The sequence below is a fragment of the Oncorhynchus gorbuscha genome, linkage group LG26 (genome assembly GCF_021184085.1).
Source record: "Oncorhynchus gorbuscha isolate QuinsamMale2020 ecotype Even-year linkage group LG26, OgorEven_v1.0, whole genome shotgun sequence".
In the NCBI taxonomy this organism is placed as follows: Eukaryota; Metazoa; Chordata; class Actinopteri; order Salmoniformes; family Salmonidae; genus Oncorhynchus; species Oncorhynchus gorbuscha.
Window position 1 is genome coordinate 17,519,512 of NC_060198.1, and position 8,696 is coordinate 17,528,207.

Genomic DNA, 8,696 nt, shown 5'->3' on the forward strand with positions numbered 1-8,696 from the left:
GCTATTCTTATCCAGCATCAGGTGGGCACCATGCCACCCTTCACGACAGGGAGAACAAACATACATGGGTCATCCTCAGTCAGTAAATAATACAGGAATTAGGGTCAGAAATCCAGTAACCACCATACCGGTATACTTACCAAACCAGTCTCCCAACCAGGGTGTACAGTCAGACTCCTCTACCCCCGCCATGGTCCTCATCTCAGCAGATAGTGCATCAAGTCCATTTAAGGCCCTTAGATATACTACCATCTGGACTGGTGTTATTAGGGATATACGTACAACATTGTTCACTGAACATTTTGTAGACTCCCCCCTGACTAGCAAGAAGCATATTCTAAGCAAGTCCATTCTGTATAAGACAGCCACAAATTGTCCCTACCATCAAAACCAGTCTCCGTGCCTCATTGATCAATAGCTGAATAGTCTAACATTAATTACCTGAATGGGATTTTTAGCATAGTGGTGACAGGTTTGGTCCAGGGGTGATAGAGGAGTGTGTCTGGCCCCGGTCCGTCTGAGACCTCCGGTTTTGGCAGTACCTTAATAGAAAACACACCCACCGTGTCTGTCCCGGTCCTTTGTAGTCCGGGGGTGCAAGTGCCTGCATCAGAGAGCTTAATAGTTTTGATGGTTAGTAGGATTTCATCACCTTTACAAAGTTCAACAGTGCTCCCAGGTTTCCCCCATATTATGGAAAGCCTATCCACCTTTGTGGGATCCCCTTTCTCCAGTCCCAAAACTGTCCCAAGTTGGTTATCATACGGACACCCTCCCCTATTACACAGGTAATGTCTCCCGTCTTTTGACACTCCTGTAACCGAGTGTTAAAACCAAACAAAAATATCTCAATTTCTTCCCTGCCCTGTTGGCTCTAAATATGTTATCTTCCACTATTTATTCTCAATGATAAATATGACTTTCTCTCTGTTACAATACCAAATCCCTAATTGCCCATTCAAAAAACTTCACAGCTAATGTTATAAGACAGAATCCTGAACCACTTTCTCATTTGCGGTTCAAACAGTAATTCTAACCCTCAACCAAAACTGCTTCATTTCTAATGAATTTACCTTAATACTAGTAACTCAATATGACCCCATTCATTATACAAATGACTCTCCCCGAGGCTGATCAGACCTTGGGAGCCAGTCATGATAAGGTCAAAAGGTCATACCATATTAGGCATAAAGAACCCTTTATCTTTTGAATAGAAATAGTCACCTGTATAATTCAAACCCATAAAAACATCTCATAAGGTTCCATATGTGAGCCTGCCTCTAAAATACCCTTGCACTAAACAAACAGTTCTAACAGTTGTTCCATGTGTATAATTTGCAGACCTTTTTAAAGCTTATCTCTCCCCAAAATTATAATCCCAGGAGGCCTCTAAAGTGAGCCACCTCACCCCTAACTATCATTCCCTAATGCTATTTCGAATCAGAAACTCAATAGGTGAACTATAACTAAACCTAATGATAATTCCCCTTTGACTCAAATCATTAATCATAAGTTTTAAACATCGTCTACGGATATGTTTACTTAAATGACCATGCTACCTTTAGATACAATTAACCCGATAACATTATTATCCAATGAATTACTTTTTCTCTCTGCCGCAAATGTCATACATTTCACAGTGTAAGGAATTCGTAATTTAATCCCCGATATTTAATAAATATGCATTCGCATTCTCTCATGGCTCCTTTAATTTACTTATCTTGGGTAACTTTCATCCGTTCCGGAACAAAGAGTTCTACCTAAACTCGCCAGAAAACACTGTTCAACTAAGTTAAATCAAACCCCAAAATTGACTATAACCAATAACCAAATAAACAAAAACTTTTATCTCAACTTCTGAAAGGTTTACTCGAAGCCTCGATACACACTCTAATAGCCATACAGTTTGCTCCGTTATTGCCAGTTTTCTGGTGACAAAAGTGTCGCGCTAGTGACGTCATCATCAAGCGCTCAATCTGCCAATTCGTAGCGACTTCAAATGAATTGTAAATAATTCTTGTTCGATTAACCAAACCTAATTTTTCACATCTGTTCAAATCCTGAATTATAATTTACCACCCCAACCAATCATCTCCAAATTCGCCAATTTTATAAAAGCTTTTTGATGGGCATAAATCATAATTGTCTCTTTGTTATCATTTAGAATCCATTTTGCTCTAAATACCTGTCTCGTCTTTGACTTAGTATTTTAATTACAACTCTATTCCCAATACGTTATTCACTTGTCTAATTACAACTCAGACCACTGTGATTACCGTGCACTGTCCCTTTAAGATAAGACTTTTCCTTTGTTCCCCGCAATGAGAACGGAAACCAGATCGTTTTTAGAATACGTTACTTTTTTGTTCAAATTCACTGGCGTTACCTTAACCAAACATCAATAATCATAAAAACAATCACAACTTCTTACGATTAAACTATTCTTACCTAATGTATAGTCAAAAGCGTTGCACTATATAGCCCCATTTGAGTGTCTAGCAATTCCGTTGCTTGGCTATAGACACAAATCTGCCCGCCTTTGTAAAATATATATTCCCTATTCCGATTGAGTTCAGTTTTAAATTATAATCAGAGTAAACCCAACCGAACTTCTCAATTTAATTTACCCTAACATTTAACGTACCCTGTTTTTGTGTTAAACTTCTCATGTCAATTGATTCATAAATAGCCATAACGTCCAGGCAGGCTGGAATTGTATTGTATCTCTCCGTTATCCCCTCCATTTAACTTTAGGTAACTCTCTCTCTTCTATGATACATCTATTTAATTACGACTCCCATCGAAATATGAGCGAAATTGTTTCGCCGTTTTTTTAACGACTTCTTTTATCAATTCTATCTAGAACACATAATATCTGTTCAGTTATATCTTTTGCAAACACTGGCGACCGTATTTTTCAGGCAAAACATGCAAATAGGTCAATTACGATCTAAAATCAATTTTAGTTAAACGGGAACCGAACCGTGGATTACCGTTGGTGAGACGGCCGCGCTCACCACTCCCCTACCAGCACAATGGATTTTGACTGAGACTCTCGCAAATATACCCATTTTCACAGTTAATTGTATTTGTTACTCCGACATCTAGACAACAGAAAATAGCCCAAATTTAAACAGCCAACGTTTTCTCTCAGTTTAGGATTCTCATTAATCTCGCTCCCTTTGTATGTGTTTTAGAAGGGGTTCTAACTTTTCGACATCTAGGCGTCCATCAAAACCATACCTTTTTCCCATTTAGGACAGAAATCTACATTCCTTCTATCTTTCTGTTTCATATAACGGTAATCTTCCGTCTTTGCAGAAAGCAGTTTAGAAGTGTTACTACCCATTATAAATCCTTGCCGTTCTTTTGTAGCTATGGTATCTAATCACTTATCTATGCCTTTCTATATAATTTTAAATTCTATGTGTGTGCAGTTCTATAAATTTGTAATTTACCGTTACTTAGTTACTTCTAGTTACTATCCTGTCTGCCTATGTGGTGTTCCTTTAAAAATAATCAGTATGTATTTTCCATCTCGGTCGGGTGCGTTTCTCATGATTTAAATTTAGCTCTTTTATGGATATCTTACCAATAGCTTTGACTTTTGAAACAAACATTAGGTCTAGCCTTACAACCATAAACCCAGGGTTTGTAAAGCCCTAGTATTTTCCGGTTGTGTCAGAGGGCTTTTAAAGAACGCTAATAATCGTTATCTCACGCCGCTAATTGTTATATTTCCCTCTCGCATTAGATTTAAGTTACCCTCTCCCCCTTATTCGGCTAAACAATCCTTCCTTTTTGGCGTAATCTCTCATGATTAAGTTTAGCTCTTTTATGGAAATCTTACCAATAGCTTTGACTTTTGAAACAAACATTAGGTCTAACCTTACAACCATAAACCCAGGGTTTGTAAAGCCCTAGTATTTTCCGGTTGTGTCAGAGGGCTTTTAAAGAACGCTAATAATCGTTATCTCACGCCACTATTTGTTAAACTTCCCTCTCGCCTGGAACTGTCATGTCTAAAGAATGGCTTTTATCTCATTTCTTTAGATTTAAGTTTCCCTCTCCTCTTTTATGGAAATCCTACCAATAGCTTTGACTTTTGAAACAAACATTAGGTCTAACCTTACAACCATAAACCCAGGGTTTGTAAAGCCCTAGTATTTTCCGGTTGTGTCAGAGGGCTTTTAAAGAACGCTAATAATCGTTATCTCACGCCACTATTTGTTAAACTTCCCTCTCGCCTGGAACTGTCATGTCTAAAGAATGGCTTTTATCTCATTTCTTTAGATTTAAGTTTCCCTCTCCTCCTTATTTGGATATTTCCCGTAGTATTAGTTGAATAGGGACGGTGATCAATACTGCCACTATTCACATGACCAATCCAGTTATCTTGCGCTTGCAGTCAGTCTCTCTACGCCCAGTATTTGTACAAGTTCACCGTCCTATCCCCCAGTACCTATTTTAATATCCCGTCTTAATCTCGGGCGTTTTTACCTCTCATGATTAAGTTTAGTTTATTTACGGTAGTGCACATTACCACAGGTTATTTTCGAACCTGCTTCAGTGTATATCGGTTATACAAAACCCAGTGTATGAAGGTCATACAAACCCTGTGGGAATAGCAAGGCCCCTATTATTGATGATTTCTGAAAATTTCAGAACATCAATTAAAGAGCTCAAATCCCCCCAGAATCGAGAATAAAAAATACTGACCTTATCGCCGACTGGGAAAGCAATGTTCGTTGTATCTAGTCACTCTCTCTGTCCTCTGTGATAATACGCAGGCCTGTTTATGTTTTAACCTCAATTCAGAGGTCAGGTCTTTAGTAAAACGAGTCAAACTCGTCCGTGCACGATTTTCAGCGTATTACCTTCAGATAACAGATAAAGATATTTAGATCCGGCTCGAAGGACCAAATTGATAGAGGAATTTTTAATTCCCTTATGTTTTATTGCCAAAACCAATTAAATTCGCACTCATTTCTAATTCATGATAAGTTGTAAGTTTATCATTTGCATGAATTAGCAAGAGACCAGTCTTAAAAAACAAGTTCAGCATTTATTCTCGATGAGTACTCACCCAAAATACAAAGAACATTACATTTTAAAACTGAAGAAGACATAAAATGACGTCATCAGTTACACCCCCTCTCCCAGTCTTACAATGGCGTAGTATTCGGTCCTGGAGATAGTTTCACTCCCCTCATAAACTACATTCCAACCTGCCTAAAGGATATACTTCTCTCTGCTAATGGAATCCAACCAAAACATTCTTATCTGTTTGAAGTACTATCTTATCTCTGCTTTAAAACTTTCCCAGGAGACACAGACACAATTAATTTCTGCTTACATTTTCAGTAACAGTACAATTAAGAACCCATACTTTTCAAATCATAACATAATAGTATTAGCATGAATGGTTCTAATCATTAAAGTATACATAATTGATCATCTAAACTATATTTTCCTCTATCAGCCAGACAACCAGTCTCTTCCAGATCTGCCAGACAACCAGTCTCTTCCAGATCTGCCCGACAACCAGTCTCTTCCAGATCTGCCCGACAACCAGTCTCTTCCAGATCTGCCCGACAACCAGTCTCTTCCAGTTCCGCCAGCCAGCCAGGATTTACCGGAGCCTACTACCTGCCTGAGCTTCATCTCAGTACTGGGCTTCCTCTCAGTACTGGGCTTCCCCTCAGTTCCGGGCTGCCCCTCAGTTCCGAGCTGCCTCTGTCCCGAGCTGCCCCTCTGTCCCGAGCTGCCCCTCTGTCCCGAGCTGCCCCTCTGTCCCGAGCTGCCCCTCTGTCCCGAGATGCCCCTCAGTTATGTGGGGATCTGGGTGAGGACTATTAGGCCATGGTCGGCGGAGAGGGTGGATTATCCCAGGATGCGAAGGGGAGGAACAAGGACATTAATGGAGTGGGGTCCACGTCCCGAGCCAGAACCGCCACCATGGACAGACGCCCACCCGGACCCTCCCTATGCTCTTGAGGTGCGTCCGGGAGTCCGCACCTTAGGGGGGGTTCTGTCACGCCTTGGTCATTGTATTTTGTGTTTTTGTTATTATGTTTGGGTAGGCCAGGGTGTGACATGGGTTTATATGTTGTTTTTCGTATTGGGGTTTGTAGTATTTGGGATTGCGGCTGATTAGGGTTGTTGTATAGGCTTGGCTGCCTGAGGCGATTCTCAATCAGTCAGGTGATTCTCGTTGTCTCTGATTGGGAACCGTATTTAGGCAGCCTGAGTTTCGCTTTGTATTTCGTGGGTGTTTGTTCCTGTCGCTGTGTTGTAGTCACCAGATAGGCTCTAATTAGTTTCACGTTCCGTTCTGTTGTTTTTGTAGTTAGTATCAGTTATTTCATGTACCGTGTTCTTTCATTAAAGTCATGAGTAACCAACACGCTGCATTTCGGTCCGACTCTCTTCTTTCAACAGACGAACGCCGTTACAATGTCGTACATTTTATGTTTAGGTTTTCAATCTTGCTTGCTTTCTAGGTGACCAAATACTTATTTTCCACCATAATTTGCAAATAAATTCATTAAAAATCCTACAATGTGATTTTCTGGATTTTTTTTCTCATTTTGTCTGTCATAGTTGAAGTGTACCTATGATGAAAATTATAGGCCTCTCATCTTTTTAAGTGGGAGAACTTGCACAATTGGTGGCTTACTAAATACTTTTTTCCCCACTGTATATAATGTGTTGATGCTTGTAAGATTATTCTTTGACACATTTTCTCTTCCTTTGAAATTCTTATAGGACAGAACATGGACACAATGCAATTGGGATCAACAAGAAGGTACAGATATGTGGTAGGACAGCTGCATTTGAAGTGTACATTTAACCTACATAGCAGTCAATACAAACTGAAATCTATTAGCATACAAATGTGTCAAATGATCTTCTCAGAAATGAATCAAGTCCATGGAATGGATATAGACAAAAAGATAATTCAAGGACTATCAGAGGTATAGAGGCAAGGCATGGGGAGGACATCATCCTGCTATTTTGACAGTCCCTTAAGGACAATACAGAAGAAGTATTTGCACTTATTCCTTCCTTTTCTCGAATGTATTTTGTAATAAAATTAGCAAGTGTATTAAGATCTTTACTTTACTAGGACTGGAGACCACAGCAGCGATCCTGCTCTTGGGTTCTTATGGACGTGGTACCGAAGTGGGGACCACAATCAGCGGAAATGTTCAAGAGCGCCACCCATAGAGGTTGATAAACCTCAAACTTTCATTAAAATTGACATACAATATACTGAATTAAAACTACACTCGTTGTGAATCTATCCACCAAGTCAGATTTGTAAAATGCTTTTCGGCAAAAGCATGAGAAGCTATTATCTGATACCATGCACCCTCAAAATACTGCAACGTCACCTAACACGGCAGATTTTGTGTTAGCCGTCGCAAACCAAAACGCTGAAATAAAATATAAAACATTCATTACCTTTGACGGGCTTCTTTCTTGGCACTCCTAGATGTCCCATAAACATCATTTAGGGTCTTTTTTTCGATTACATCGGTCCATATATAGCCTAGATATCGATCTAAGAATACTGTGTGATAAACGGAAAAAATAGCGTTTCATAACGTAACGTCATTTTTTTAAATTCAAAAAGTCTACGATAAACTTTCTCAAAACACTTCGATATACTTTTGTAATGCAACTTCAGGTATTAGTACACGTTAATAAGCGATAAAATTCATCAGGAGGCGATGTAAAATCTTTAGCTCTCCGTGTAGAAAAACATGTCTGAAAAGAGGTCGACCAATCATCCCGTCGGAGACAGCAGGGAAGGAGTTCCCTTGTTTGGGTTAGACCAAGAATCAATTGCGAATCAAATGACATGACTCTAGACACCCTGTGGAAGCTGTAGGCAATGTAAACTCGGCTCTATTTAATTCGGTTCACTTTGAACAATGCCTTGAAGTCGCGGAAGGATAAATTTTTCCATTTTCAGTGAACAGATTTCCTTGCACTTTCCGATGAAACGCCCGTTCTGTTATAGCCACAGCCGTGAGTTAAACAGTTTTAGAAACGTCTGAGTGTTTTCTATCCACACATACTAATCATATGCATATACTATATTCCTGGCATGAATAGCAGGGCGCTGAAATGTTGCGCGATTTTTAACAAAAAGCTGAGAAAATTCGCAACATCCTTAACAGGTTTTAAAGAGGATGGGCAAGTGGCCTTTATGTCCGTGTTAAGGTCTGCCTATGCACAAATCATCTGCTTCTTCATAAACATTGGTGTTCATGCTTATATAAAACTACAGCTTAACATTTGTTATGTTCTTTTTTAATTGTATGTGTATTAATCTTTTCTTACTTTTGTTGACACAGATTTCACCGCTCTTCACTACTTTATTGCACATCGTTGGAAATCCATTTCACCAGCAGAGTGAAATCCCGCTGGCCTGTGATGGGGAGAACATCCACACCCTCGAGGACGTCCCCATGGGACTTTGGGCTCTGCTATGGCTGTATTTTTATTTCCCCTTGAATTTCCCAAAAATGTCAGAAAAACAATTAAGTTACTGTGTTCTGGGGAGAAGAGAAGTTGGGGTGAAGTTACCAGGGCCGGTCATAAAGATGGCAAACTTCATAACATAACTACAGTGCCTTGCGAAAGTATTCGGCCCCCTTGAACTTTGCGACCTTTTGCCACATTTC

General features: G+C 39.7%; 1 long non-coding RNA gene across 1 annotated transcript; it reads left to right on the forward strand.

Annotated features, from left to right (window-relative positions):
* Positions 1-6,783: 6,783 nt before the first annotated feature.
* On the forward strand, positions 6,784-8,490 carry LOC124015851. Its single transcript, XR_006835240.1, has 3 exons — positions 6,784-6,808; positions 7,130-7,232; positions 8,367-8,490. It is a non-coding gene; the product is annotated as an uncharacterized LOC124015851 (long non-coding RNA).
* Positions 8,491-8,696: the final 206 nt, after the last annotated feature.